General features: G+C 35.6%; 1 protein-coding gene and 1 long non-coding RNA gene across 4 annotated transcripts in view; both read right to left on the bottom strand.

Annotated features, from left to right (window-relative positions):
• LOC118253760 (ADAMTS-like protein 1) overlaps positions 1 to 15,177 on the bottom strand; it is a 419,478-nt gene that overhangs the window by 398,889 nt on the left and 5,412 nt on the right. The gene's annotated exons all lie outside the window — the stretch shown is intronic.
• Positions 1 to 15,177, bottom strand: part of LOC126913639 (uncharacterized) — a 30,747-nt gene that overhangs the window by 12,632 nt on the left and 2,938 nt on the right. The window contains exons 3-4 of the long non-coding RNA XR_007709267.1: positions 15,106 to 15,148; positions 11,526 to 11,580 (exon numbers count right to left, since the gene is read on the bottom strand). This is a non-coding gene — a long non-coding RNA (uncharacterized LOC126913639). The remainder of the gene's footprint in view (positions 1 to 11,525; positions 11,581 to 15,105; positions 15,149 to 15,177) is intronic.

Genomic DNA, 15,177 nt, shown 5'->3' with positions numbered 1-15,177 from the left:
GTTATTTAAATTTCAGTGTTTTCTGGAAAACAATGCTAAGAGCTAGGTCACATCGTGCTGTGTACTGCATGAAGAATATACAAATTCCTGCTTTGAAACAAACCAACACTATAAAAGACACAAAAAAAATACAAATTCTTTTCTCTGTTTTACAGATTTATATAAAGAGTATAAAAATGTAGGGCAACTAAGAGACTTTAGACATTCAAGACATCAAGAAAACCTACGTCAGGATATATAAAAATAATATCAACTTTTGCATGCAGATTTGTATGGGACCAGGAAGAAAAACAGGGAGGTAAAAGGTGTTTAAGAGGCTCCAGTTCATATTCCAAATGAAAATTATAGTAAGATTCAGCTCTAATGTCTCCCCTGCAGTCTCATGTTTCTATATACACCAGTGTTAAAGCGGTCTGCAAAAGACAAACTGCAATTGCTTTTCCCGTCTTGCTGTCATAGGAGTTTCCCCCCCCAACACAGAAATGGGAACTATACAAAAAGTTGTCTTTTTCTTCAACATTTGAAGTTGAGGGGAAAACCTTAAATATGGTATCCAAGTTTAAGGTTATGAAAAGAAAAATACTGCTACCTCTTTTCTTTGAAATGTAATTATAGATGCTAGAAAATATAACTTTTCCAATTTTTTTCTTTCATTTTTTTTTCTTCCTTGATGGTAACACTAATCCATTTCCTCTTTTCAGTCACTTTCAACTTGTTTTGGTACTTGTATCCTTTTCTAAATAGTCCATATCAACCCTGTCTCCTTGTTGCAGGATATAACACTCAAAGAAGTGAACCTTCCCCTTCTGTCCCCTTTGGCCTAAGACCAAAGAGATTTTTCTGTGAGTATCTCTTCTCATCCCTACAAAAAAAAAAAAAAAAAAAAAAAAAAAAAAAAAAAAAACAGTTCAAATGGAAAACTTAGACTTTCCCTAATACCCATTATACATAATTTTGTGCCTCTCTCCAACCTCTTTATCAAGCATGGGCACACACACACACGTCATTGAACTCTGGCCTTTCAAGAACAATTTTTAATTGACAATTTATTAATATACAAGGGGAATTTTCCCTTAAATTAGAAACTTACAGGCATTTTTTGTATCTGGCATAGCAGTCAGTAGACCTGTTCTGTAGCTTGTCAGTACAACAGCTATATCAAAATGTTATTAGTCCATTTTTATTACATGCTTACATTACTGTTATTCAAAATATTTTGTCTATATTTCAGCAACACTGTCAGTAAGCACAATAATTTTAAAACTTGGTGATGTTTTTGTGGTTAACTCTTAAATTTTATTTCTAGATAACTAGGCACCTTTGTGCTCCAGGACAACTTTTTTCCTCTAGGAGGAAAAATAAGAAATTAATTTCTTCTGCTCCCTCACAATTGATTAGAGGCAAAAACCACTCAGATTACACCAACAGTTTGGGATTTCTGCCTCCCCAAATAATTGTCTGCTAAGCATGCTTTCATTACATATTCTTTATTAAGGAAGAAATACTTGTGGAGAAACAATATGCCTCCTGAAAGAAGTTTTGTTTGAAATGTTGACATTACCAGCCCCTCCTACCAGGTCTCTCCAACCCTCCATTTTCATAACACTGCTCAATCATTAACATTTCTGTAACAAAATCTTTCAATTGTCAGTGCACTCTTCAAAATTGTTTTAATTTCTGACAAAGCTTTAAAATAATTTATTTCAGATAGAACTTTGTCCTGGTTTCAGTTAGGACAGAGTTAATTTTCCTTCTAGTAGCTGGTAGGGTGCTATGTTTTGGATTAGGATGAGAAGAGCGCTGATAACATGCTGATGTTTTAATTGTTGCAGAGCAGTGCTTACACCAAGCCAAGGACTTTTCAGCTTCTCGCTCTGTCCTGCCAGCGGGCAGGCTAGGGGTGCAGCAGGAGCTGGGAGAGGACAGACCCAGGACAGCTGACCCAAACTGGCCAAAGGGGTATTCCATACCATCTGACATCATGCTGAACAATATATAGGGGTGGCTAGCCGGGGTGGGGGGCCGGCTGCTCGGGGATAGGCTGGGCATCAGTCAGCAGGTGGTGAGCAATTGCATTGTGCATCACTTGTTTCGTACACATTATTATTAGTAATACTATTATCATTATTATTATTATTATTATTATTGTTATTATTATTTTCCTGTCTTAATAAACTATCTTTATCTCAACTCACAGGCTTCACTTTCCCGTTTCTCTCCCCCATCCCAGAAAGGGAAGGGGGAGGGTGAGTGAACGGCTGTGTGGTGTTTAGCTGCCGGCCGGGTTAAACTACAACAAACTTAAAAATAAAGGACATTTTATTTTCAACAGTCTTTACAATATTCCTCCTGCTAGTCCTCTTCTTCCTCAGTTAGGTGAAGTATAATCATCTTAAGATAATCACAGTCGCTCCATAGCTTTTCACAAGGCCAAGGAGGTTTTGTGTTGAAGCTGACAGTGAATTCAAACCTCTATTATCCTTAATGAGTAAATAACCAGGACTACATGTCTTCGTTTTTATATTAGTTTGTGGATTACCTTCAGCATTTAACTTCATGTAAATGTCATTCCTTCCTTCTCAGATAACTTACTGACATTGATTGATTTATTTTAGTGGACTTTTTCCTGGGTAACCCTAAACCAGTCAGAGCCACGTAACTTTATACTGCTGAATGGCTTACCTTCTAGAATAGGGTATATAGACTTCAAAACAATGTGATAGCTGTCATGGATTAACATCCTTTCACTACAACAAAGACAAAATCTGCAATAAATATTCCTACTATAAAACACAGTTCTACTTGGTAATACAAGTTACCACAAACAGATATGCCATCTGTAAACACCTGAATGAATGGGAATCCACTCCGAATACAAATACAAGTATATCTTGTAAAAAACAGATGGAAAAATGTAGCATACATTGTAGAGAGCTTTTTATTATTATTATTATTGTTATTATTAAAATGCACTCTTATATATGTTATGGTCCCATATAACTGCACTCCTAAATAGTTACAGGACAGGCCTATAACAGGACAGTCCACAGGAGAAATCACCTTATAGCTAATCCATTTACACACACCTGATCTACCACTGGCTGATTTCAATTTACATCTTATCATATCTGACTTGGTAAATCCTATGGACCCTTAATCATGAAGTAAAGTGGTTTTATATTAATCATGAAGTAAAGTGGTTTTGTAAGGCTCTCATGTTATGCCATTATCTATCTTTAGAAAATAACAAGAAAAAGAAAAGCAGATATCCTGGGTAAGCCAAATAGTAGGTGAAAGGAATGTGTCAAATCTTTAAAAATCAGTTCAGAAAACCAAAGATGTCAACTACAATTCTGTGAACTTATTTTAGAAAGTCTTAAAACCAAAAGGAAGAACTTGCAGCAAAATCTAAATATACCACACCACTGCATTCATGCAAGTGAAACAAGAAAGTGTTTCTCTTTTTCTGTTGCTATTTCACTGAAGATGAACCACTTGCAGAAATACCTTCAATTTTTTTTTCATGTCTGATGTACAGAACTCAGATGTAACAAGATGCGCCAGCAGTAGTACACTTCTCTTAGTTTCATGTATTGTTATTGCATAATAACCTCTGCTACTATCTGCCAAATTATATGTGATCCCACTTCATTTTGTTTAAGAGTACTCTGTTCAAAACACAGAGACATTACATTTTTTCACACATTTATCTCACTCAGAAGTAGAATTCAAAGAAGTACTATTGTTGGCCATTTTTAGACAGGCTTTTTTCTCTTCTACATCAGACCTTTCTGTTCAAACTGTACAAAGAATTTAACATGTGTTGAACACTTATAACTAAAGTTACAAGTATAGAGATGGTGATTTTGTGCATTAAAAATGCCTGTCCTTTAGCCCATGCCCAAACCCATAGCCAGCTATCACACTTAACTTGTTACTAACTCTAAAGGTAAAAGTTGCTGTTGGACACTTCTACTTATTTCAACATATATCACTTGCTTCCTAACAAAAAACATTCCTTCCCATGACGTACTGAATTCATAACACTAGGCTCTTGCAACACTCATAAAATCAGCTGGTTAACCTACCTGTTCGTGATCCATTCCTAAACACAAACCCCAGACACAATGACATCTGGTCAGCTCTACCTGCGGCTAAATCCCATGCCTATATCTTCCATCCAATGCGGCCTGCATACCCCAGTCTCCACTTACATCTGGAAAAAGTCTATGAATCAGGTTGGTCCACTTAATTCTATTTTCCATAAACCTAATTGCAGCTTGATCTCTGTCCTTGTCAGGGCATGTGGACAGTAGAGCAATAAGGAAATAGGAACTTGTTTCCCCAGACCAGCCCATCACTCTCTCAATGGTAGAGATCAGCTGATGAAATCAGCTCTTCCTGCCAGACTTACTAAGACCTCAGCCTAGACTTAGCTTTGGCAAATCAGCCTAGGTCAGCTAATTACATTCAATTTTGTCCCACTTTTACATTTGTTTTTAAATTCAGTCCTTAATCGTTCACTTTGTTGACTAAGAATCCCAGATTTCTTTGGAAATTTTCATTTTTAATTAATATTTGTTGAAAAAACTATTTACATTAAAAAAAAAAAAAACTAAGACAAAGTAAAGCATTGATTCATTATTAAGCCTCTATTAATTTTAATTTCCCCTTTAGCATCGGAACATATTTTCTTGGGAGCTGGGAATTCTTAAAAACTTAGTTCAGTTTTTGTGTACTGCTATTGCTCAACCACGGGCCATGAATGTTGTACAATCTTATGCATGGAGCTTCACCGTTTATCCTTCTTCCCTTTAAGAGGAGAAAAAAAGAAAAAGCAGAAAAAAAAAAAAAAAAAAGCTTTCATTAAAATTTGGATTATTTTTTATTGTTTAATATTTTCTTCTCTCTGTAACTGAAGGTCGTAAATCTGATTCCTCTAGTGCTTTGTTTTTTCTTGTTTGATTGTTTTGTTTTGTTTTCTTTATCTGTAATGATATCAATCATAAGAAGCGTTGAAACAAAAACAGTTCATTTTCTCGTGTGCACAATGTACAGCGATTCTTCAGCTATGCTTTTAAGTTGCTGTATGTACACAATATCATTGCATATATCTGCCCCAGAGCACCTCTGTCTACAGTTTTGAAGCTATTCATCTATATGAAATATTCTTTTTCTTGTAGATATTTAATTCTAAATTGTTTGTGAATTTTTCAAGTCCAAAACCAATTTTATTTTCACTGGGGTATTTTCTTAAAGTAGTGGGAGAATGAACTGCCAGTCAATACTGCTCTTACAATATACATAAAAGCCTGAATTAAGTTATATTTGACAGAATGCAATGCAAAGGTATATTAAATGATCTTCCTCCCCCTGAAAATCTATGCTATATAATAATAAAAAAGAAAGAAAAAGAGGTAACTGTGTAGAGGACTTTCAAAAAGTAAATTTTGGGTTTCATAGTTGGGTAAAACTTTCTGACTGAAAATGTGATTGTATTCCTCTATCAGAATCTGGAGAAATGCATTCAAACATCTGTATGAACAGGCTTCCTTCAGCCCAACAAAGTTTTTGAAATTAATAACTTACCTGTTTTGTTGTTTATAGTTTTTCACGAATGTATGAAAATAATGGGTATTTTTTCCATTTTAAAATACAATTGGCCCTTTCTCTGAACTGCAGGAAACTGATTTCTATCTTTCTATTAGGAAAATATCTATTCTTACATGTGTAAGCCTGATGCAGTAAATGACATTTATATATTCATACACATTTTGTCAGACACACAGATTTTTTCAACCTAATAAGTGTATTTTAGGTACTTAAAAATTAGTTTAGCAAAAATTTTACTTCTCCATAAGCAGATATTGTAATCATACCTAGTGCTTTATATGAGCCAGTTACACTGCAGTATCAGGAAAATGAAAAACAGCCACACCTCTTTCCCCTTCATTGAAGGGAGTGAGGTCAATTTTCTAAGCTGCAGAAGCCAAGACTCACCAGGGAATAAAATTTAAGGTAAAAGAAAATGACACCTGGGTGAAGGTTTTCTAAAGTGTCTCACCTTTTCTATCAGGAAATAAAATAATAAAAAATAAAATAACAGCACACTGTGAGGGGGATGGGAGCACTAGGGCAAAATTAGTCTCTTATGTTCTTTCCCTCTCCTATTATTAAGCCTGAGGAGCAGGGAAAAAAGCTTGTCATGTTGGCTTCCAAAAGATGCATCCAAGCTGCCTGTCCCTTACAAACATGTTTTTGGATTATTACATTACTCGCTATCCTTATCACAATCCAACCTCCTCTCTAAAGAATTCAAAAATCTTACAAAATTGAGGAAGCTGAAGCAATTACCTGGAAATTTGCTATTTTTTTTTTTTTGATCTGGTTTGCATCCAAATATCACCAAATATCATCCAAATATAACCCATGCCATTTACAAGAGGAATTGTAAGGGAACATGAAGAAAAGACTACATGCTGCAGAGGTTTACATGGATGAAAAATAATGGCTTTGTTAGTTACAATTTGTTGGGCCCTATCTGATTCTCTTTCCATGATAGGACCAAACAATGTCCTTCTCATATAGCAATCACCAAAAAAATAAAAATAAATAAATAAATAAATCTCAGTATACATGAAGATAGAATTTAGCATGTTTTAATTCCACCACAATTTCTTAAGTATAAGCAAAAATTCAGGGCATCTTTAACACCTTTTTCCATTTAATATATTGTTTGGGAAGGAGACAGACTAGTAAAATTGATGTACCATTTTTTTTGTTATTAATCTTAGCCTTGATAAATCAGGTGAGCTTTAATCAACAGCAGGATTCAATATTGCAGTAGAACAAGTAATTTTGCCTCTTAAAAAAATTGAGAAATTTAAAATAAAAGAAATTCAGAAATGATCCCATCAATTTAAGATTGCTACTTTTTCCTTTTGTATTTTACTTAAACCATCCTAAAGTTCTGTGTGTGTACCCAGAAAAAACATGATGTGAACAGACTTGGAGAAGATAAAAACTAAGTGCACAGAATATTTTACCTTAACTGAGGGGTTTTGATTGTTTTTAATTAAAAATAAATAAATAAATCATAGAACTGAAAGCACTTATTAAGGTATTTCCATCTAGGTTATCCATGACAAAAAAACATATAGCAGTCTTCCTTTCACCATTTGTAGTTATAAACAAGACGAACAGCTAAATAGGCTGTTCCCATGACTGTAAAATTTACATAGAGAAAGTCAGAGGAATGAAAATCCAAAAATCAATGTTCAGCTGCATGATCTTGAAGACATCTTTATAACACTATTAAAGTATTTTGAGAAACAGATTTCTGCAAAATTCCTTTCTCACATGCAATATATGTATATATATATTTATATTTTTTTTCAGATGGGCAGGTTAAAGCCTTGCAGATATTAAAAGATAACAAAATACATTGAAAATAGATGGAAATGCAAATCTCTCCTTCTCCTCTTCTCTAAATGTAGTTTATTCTCTGAATATCTAATGCAATGTGAAAAAAAATAAAATAATAAAATAAAATAAAAATAAAATAAAATAAAAATAAAATAAAAAGGGTTCTTTCATAAGATGCAAAAATTGTCTCCCACATTAATCCCAAGATATCTTTGACCAAAAAAATAAAGAAATAATAATAATAATAATAATATCCAAGCCAAAACAAAATACAAAAAAAGCTATGCTAGCTTTTATTTGTCTTAACTAAAAGTTATAGATAATCATATATGCTATAATCTTAAAACCATTACTATATGATGAAATATTTTTGGATCATATGGATTTTTAATTAACAACATACTTAACTAAGTTTTCCTAAATAGCTTAATAAACTACAACATTGTATTAGATTAGATGTTCACGGTGACCCTGTGAACAGTCAACTTTCTTCTTTAGCTTCTGTTCACCATTTTAGAACATGTTCTGTCACAGTTAAAATCCCATAAGAATATTACAGGAGCCTGATGTGGCTCTAAATATACTTTTTTAAAATGCCTGGTGAGCAGTCTTCTTTCTGGTAGATAAGAAGCCTTCTTCCATGTTTTCATCCCAGATGGAATTTTTAGGGAGACCTAAGAAGATCCAAGACCTCAGGTTCACAAACCAGAATTTGTTCTGCACAAAACCTGACATAGACCAACGTTCAGCCTTCGCACGGAGTTATCTGAGTGAAACCAGATAACTTTCATATGGAAACAGACTGTTTTTTTCTTTTTTGATAGTAAACCATTTTGAAAAGGGTACAGCAAATATTCATTTTAATTGCACTCCAGCATCCAGAATTCTTTATATGTGACTTGACACATGAAATTGTGAGTCTGGAGTCTCCAAGGCCAGGAAAAGATCTGTACAACAACACAGACCATTTCAGGGATCCTGTTAAAATATTGTCTCTCCTTTCTGTTAGTGAGTAATCAATTAACAGCAGAATGCCAGAGCTAAACATGTGGCAAGAATCTGCAACTACAGTCATCAGATACAATTGAAGATAGTTTTGATGCTATTAAAAGCCTCTCTCTTCATTTCTCCCAGCCTATTGCTGTACAGCTGACATATGGAATGAAAATGTTCCAGATAAAGATTTCTCCCGAAAGCTGATGTTAAAGTTTAAGGAAATGAAAATAAAAAGCACAGCCACCAAATAAACAAACAAACAAAATTTTAAATTCATATAAGTAAGTTCAAATATCACTTCATCACCTCTCTTTCTCTTCAGGAGAGAGAGAAATAAGGATATGGGGCAAGCTAATTTTAGCATTGTAAACCTAAGTAGAAATCCATGTTCCTCTTTTACTGAAATTTGAGATATCTGAGTGGCAGATCTCCACGCTGCAGCCCGTGGAGGAGCCCCCGGTGGAGCAGGTGGATGTGGCCTGGAGGAGGCTGCGGCCCATGGAGAGCCCCCGCAGGAGCAGGCCCCGGGCCGGAGCTGCAGCCCGTGGAGAGGAGCCCACGCAGGAGCAGGGGTCTGGGGGGAGCTGCCGCCCACCCGTGGGGGACCCGTGCTGGAGCAGTTTGCTCCTTGGGGATGGATGGGCCCCGTGGTACGGAGCCATGTGGGAGCAGTTCTTGAAGAGCTGCTGCCTGTGGGCAGCCCCCGCAGGTTCAGTTCGGGAAGGACGGCATCCCGTGGGAGGGACCCCACGGGGAGCAGGGGGCGGAGACGAAGAGTTAGGGACTGACTGCAGCCTCCGCACTGCTCTGGGGAAGGAGGTGGAAGAGGGCGGATGGGGGGAAGGTGTTTTTGGTTTCTTTCCTTTGTTTCTCACTCATCTAGCTTGTTAGTAATAGGCAATAAATTTTACTGTCTCCCTACTCTGAGTCTGTTTTGCTTGTGACAGTAATTGTTGAGTGATCTCCCTGCCCTTATGTCAAGCCTTGAGCCTTTTTCATCATATTTTCTCCCTCTTTCCCTTTGAGGAGGGAGAGTGAGAGAGCAGTTGAGGTGGAGCTCAGTTGCTCACCTGAGTAAAACCACCACTGCAGGTTTCACTAGACAAGTTAATTTTAGAGTGCCCCCCTTTGACAATGTTTCAGATAATTATAGAAACAAAATAATTTTGAGCCTGGCAAAATCAGATATACTTTTTTTTTAATTTCAAATATAGTTCAAGGCAAGCTATTAGAAAAAATAATAATAGTAAAAAACACTAGAGTTCAGGTTTTTCTGAGAAGAATTTCTTTCTGGTGTTTAGACATTTCTTTAAAAATGTTTACTTAAAGCTTTAAAATCTTTCTCCAAAACTGTCTTTTAGCAACAACTCTAATAATTTTGTGGAGTACATATTCATGTGCTCTGCTAGTACCATTTTCCCACTGCCAGCTTTCAGACACTTTGATATTATCTAACTGAAATCCTAAACACATCACTTGTCAGATTTTTGTTGGTTACCTGACTAGCATAGGTCACTCAGTCAAGGAAAGTGCAGAAACTACTGCTTGTCTAATGCATTTTGTTTTATTTCTCTGAATTGCTACCAAGCATTCAGTTTACTTTTTTATTTCCCATATGTGTCCTTTCTGGCAAACAAAATCATTCTTCATTATGTGGCTGTCCAGTGCCTTGTTAATTCCACAGCCATGATAATAAGAATATTCAGTTACATTTCCAAATCATATTAGAAGTTAACAGCAGGAAGATAAACCCTATGCTCAGCTTCCTTGAAAGAGCTGATCATCAAATAATAAATCCTGTCTACACTGCAACCCCCTTGTGGTGAGGTTCACCATTCACCCAGGAAAAATATTTTAAATTTGCCTTTGAAGATGTCTACATTCTACCACCATGCTGTTTCAAACTGTCTCAAATCAAGGAAATTGAATAAACAAAACAATACAATGATAGAGTTTCCTGGACTTTGATGAAAAAAAAAAAAAAAAAAAAAAAAGTCCTCATTTCAGTATGTTAATTTACTCCAAAATACAAAACATCATAACAATGTTATGATAGTATTGCCAAAAGTATCAGAGAATGAATACAGGATGGGGAGGACAGAAAACTTTTTCTAATAAAAATGTTAATACAGCACAAGCTTCTAGGTTAAAAGAAAAACAGGTTTCTTTCCTGACAGTATGAAACCTGTATTTGTTCTATATGTTAAGTTTTATCTACTCCAAATAAAGCACATTTCTTAGTGCATAATTCATATTCAGAATGACCCAGTAAGACATCTTCTCTCTAGCCTCTGTATGTTTGTCCTGAGGGCAAGTAACTTTTAAATGTAGGAGGGATTTTTTTAATGACTTCTATCTGTGGCTCTCGCCATATATATATGTGCAGGTGTCCATGTGCAAGACTGTAGTAACAGCTTTCCATTGTAAGGGACTACAGGGTAAGTGCACATTTTGTTAGCAAATGAAAATGCTTAGGCGTTTATGAACTATACAACATAAAAATATGGAATTTAAAAAGCAAACACTGAGCTCACTTGCTTATAAAATGAACTTCAGTATGAACCTAAATAGCAACATGAATATTCCTACGAAAGCCAAAAGTTCTGGTCCATCTGGCAACTACTCTTTAGTCTTCTGAAATACTTCATAATAATTCAGCATCTCATAGATGTTAACCCTAAACACAATAGTTTCTGTAAAAACTTATTTGTAGACAAATCATTAAATATTATGTTAATAACTGAAATAAATAAATAATCTCGATAAAGAAATGTGAAATTAAAACATAAAAAATAAAAAATGTTTAAGAGGTTACATTCAACGTTTGAAAATCACTCACTTCCAGAATAAACACTGCTTTCGATTAATCATTGCAGTACAGCACAGAAACTCCCAGGTACTTTATTTAACTCCAAGTGGATTTCAAGAGTTTACCTCTTGACAGCAGTCTTCCACTAAGCAGAAACTGAAAAGCCACTATTCAAATCACAGGTGAAGCATTATGCTTCAGAGACAGTACTCATAATAAACCTTTGCATGCAATATCCGGTGCCATTATCTGCAAGTTAAAGGTTAGAATTGAAAGGCAATGGGGGAGAACATACCAAACGCAGAGATCTTGTTGCCTTTCTATGGACTGTTCAGACACAGTCTCCAAATCTGCAAACACATAAATGTGTGTAAGTTGGTTCATATGGCTGATATCCTACGTTCATGGGGATCACCTACAACCAGTGTTACAAATACTCAAGACATTTTTCAGCAGGAGAACAGACATGGCAAGAGAATACCGACAAGGGCAAGAGAATAACAAAAAGCAACATGGAACTAAGGTGGCAAAAGAAAATATTATCTGGAAATTGATTTCTGGTTTTACACAGGCACACCTCTTTCCTGAGAGATTTTGTAAAGGCAGCTTTTTCTTACTGAAACCTACAGATGTCTAAAATGTCAGGTATTTCCAATATCAAAAAAGGATAACTTTCAAATAAAACTTCTGAAAAAAATCTGTTTCCATTTCAAAGTGTTCCCATGCACCACTCCGTGCATGAGCTTACCATGGTAAATTGCCATAAAATTTCTCACGCTATTGCAGTGAAGCTGTTATGTTTTCCATGGGGAAAAAAAAAAAAAAGTAGTTTTACAAATGTGCCATTTTTCGAGCATTACTTAAGCAAAATTATCAGTTGGACTTACAGTACTGACCTCTACTGCCACCTTAATTCCCCAGACAACTGCAAAATCTAAAAGCCTAAATATCAAGTTTTTTGAAATTCAACAGAAAGCTTGAAGTGCCATTCCTCTGTTCATCAATCATCAGACAGATTTCCCCTTATTCATTTCCCCTTCCCTATTTAGACTTAGGTCAGTCAAGACATGGCAAAAAAAAAAAAAAAAAAGGGGGGGCATTCTTCATGGCTGTGAAGCATGATGCAGAGCAACTGGTCAATCATTTCTGGGAGTTAGCATAAGTCAGGATGTGTCTGGCTCCTTTCTATTTCCTCTAAAAAACAACAACAACAACAACAACAACAAACCACACACACACACACACACAAAATGCAGCCACACAGGACTAGTTTTTGGCTATTATAGTTACATAGTAGCACATTCTTATATATGAATTATTTCCTTTGTATCAGCTCTCCACAGAAGCATGTACAGTCATAAGAAAAGAAAAATGGGTTTCTGCAGCCCACCTGAGCTACATGGAGAGCAGAGATATTATAACTAAGTCAAAATCCACAAAGAGGACTTTCAGTTCAACACAATACATGTGGCTGTTTAATCTGTAAATCAAAACAAAACTAAGTGAAACAACTACTGGCAGTTTTGTACAAATTCACTCTTCCATTATTAAATGCCTCATTGAAAGTGACACATATGGGGTCAGTTTAAAATATATATATACATGTACAGATGAAAATTCTGGAAACATTTGTTCAAGTCAAAAGTAACAGTATCAAACAATACTTCACAAGCCATATCTGGGACTGATGTAATGCAGTCATTATTCATGGCACCTAGCCATGTAGGACTATGAGCAAACTGAAGCAAGGATGCAAGAATAAACTTTGTTTAATTCCTGTGATGGATATTATTGTCTTAGCAAGGTACATCATATGTGTATTAGCAAGATACATCATATTGCTCTCGTATAGTCAGTAGAATAACATGGTTAAAGTACCGTGTTTTCTGTTATCTGGAAGAACGCATTGTTATGATCTGATTTCCCCTGTATGTTTATTCCAAATTATGCAATATTTTTTTGTCCTTCTTCCTTTTTCTCCTATTTTTAGAAAGTGTATCTGTGTGTCAAATAATACTAGTGATCCATTCCTCCCATAATTTATTCTAAGGTATCCAATTTATATTGGAACATATATGCCCCTACCTAATATATTTATTACAAATACACACATATATAATATATATATAAAGCTCCACATAATATATTACTGAAAGGCCCTGAACTGTCTCTTTTCGTTCTATTTCTCCACTTCTTGGTAACTTTCTTTGCACGTACATGTCCAACAATTATGCTGACTGCTCATTTCTCTCAAAAGGTACACGAAATACATACCTTTGAGACTGCAAAGGGTCTAAAGAGTTTAATTAAATTTAATAGGGGCATGACTCAAATGTACATGGCATTATTCACCAACTCTTGTAAAGGACATGTTGCATTGCAGTTATATTGCTTACTGAAACAGAAACATGTTGTTTGCAGCTGGGACACAACTACATGTTTGGTGTGCAAAGAGCCTCATGGTACACTATAATAAGACCACAGAATCATAATATCATAGAATCAATTAAGTTGTAAAAGACCCTTATGATCATCAAGTCCAACCATAAACCTAACACTACAAAGTCCACCACTAAACCATGCCCCTTATTGCCATGTCCACATATCCCTTAAATACCTCCAAGGATGGCAACCCCACCACTTCACTGATCAGATCTTTCCAATGTCTAACCACCCTTTCCATGAGGAAATTCGTCCTGACATCTAATCTAAGTCTCTCCCAATGCAACTCAATGCCATTTCCTCATGTCCAACCACTTGTCACCTGAGAAAAGAGACTGACGCTGTCCTTGCTGCAACCTCCTTTCAGGTAGCTATAGAGAGCGATGAGGTTTCCCCTCAGCCTCTAGACAAAACAACCCCAGTTCCCTCAGCTGCTCCTAATATGTCTTGTTTTCTAACCTCTTCACAAGCTTCATTACTTGTCTCTTCACACACTCGAGCAAATCAATGTCTTCCTTGTGGTGAGGGGCCCAAAACTGAACACAGCGCTCAAGGCGCAGTCTCACCAGTACCCCTTAAAAGGGGATAATCACTTCTATAGCCCTGCTGGCCTACTCTGTTTCTGATACCAGGCAGGATGCCATTGGCCTTACTAACCACCTGGGCACACTGCTGGCTTATGTTCAGAAAACACATATACATGAGATGTTATGGGAAGGTTTAAAATATGGGAACAGAAGCATACGGAGAATATTTGATTTATTAAATCCAGCTAAAGACTTGATAGTCTACTCACCATACATTATCCCATTAACAGAATTCACCAGGTTTGATCATATTTTTGATTACAGGAGAGGCATACATTGTGTTTTGTAGAAAAATAAATATATATATATGTATTTTAAAAGAAGACACTGGAAAGTAAATATATTGGAGTGTGGATTGCAGTGAAAGAAGGTTAAAAGGACATCTGGGCTCCTCATTTTTTGCTTTTTCATATTAAGCAAGCTAAAGATATAAGGAGAAGATACAATTTCTAACCAAGATTTTTAAAACTCCTACTACAGGCTTATCTAATAATCACAGAGAATTCCTCAATCTCTGGGGCAGCTACAAGCAATAATTTACATGTTTGATGTTTCCATAAAGTCCTAGTTATATTCACTTTTTGCACACAATGTGAACTTCTAAACAGGGAACAGAACTTCATTTTAATGCACAGGTTAAATTTTTTTTAAGAGAAGTAGTTTTCAGGACACAAGACTGGAACACAATAGTGGTAATGAAAGCTAAATTATCAAAAATTATACCTCGATTTTTTGAAGGATATGTTCACGAAGCAGTTCTGCCATCAGTCATTAATTACAAATGTTCCATGTCTCTACCTAACTGTATGATTGTTTTATCAACCCAATTTTTCTTGAAATACTCACAAATGGGAATTTTCTTTAACTTGATGAAAATTGGCAAACAGCTCTAAAAAATAGGAATAAGATAGAATTTCA

This window comes from Cygnus atratus, chromosome Z (assembly GCF_013377495.2).
Source record: "Cygnus atratus isolate AKBS03 ecotype Queensland, Australia chromosome Z, CAtr_DNAZoo_HiC_assembly, whole genome shotgun sequence".
NCBI classification, from domain to species: Eukaryota; Metazoa; Chordata; class Aves; order Anseriformes; family Anatidae; genus Cygnus; species Cygnus atratus.
The sequence above is the reverse complement of the archived record's forward strand: the minus strand, read 5'-3'. Positions and strand labels throughout refer to the sequence as shown.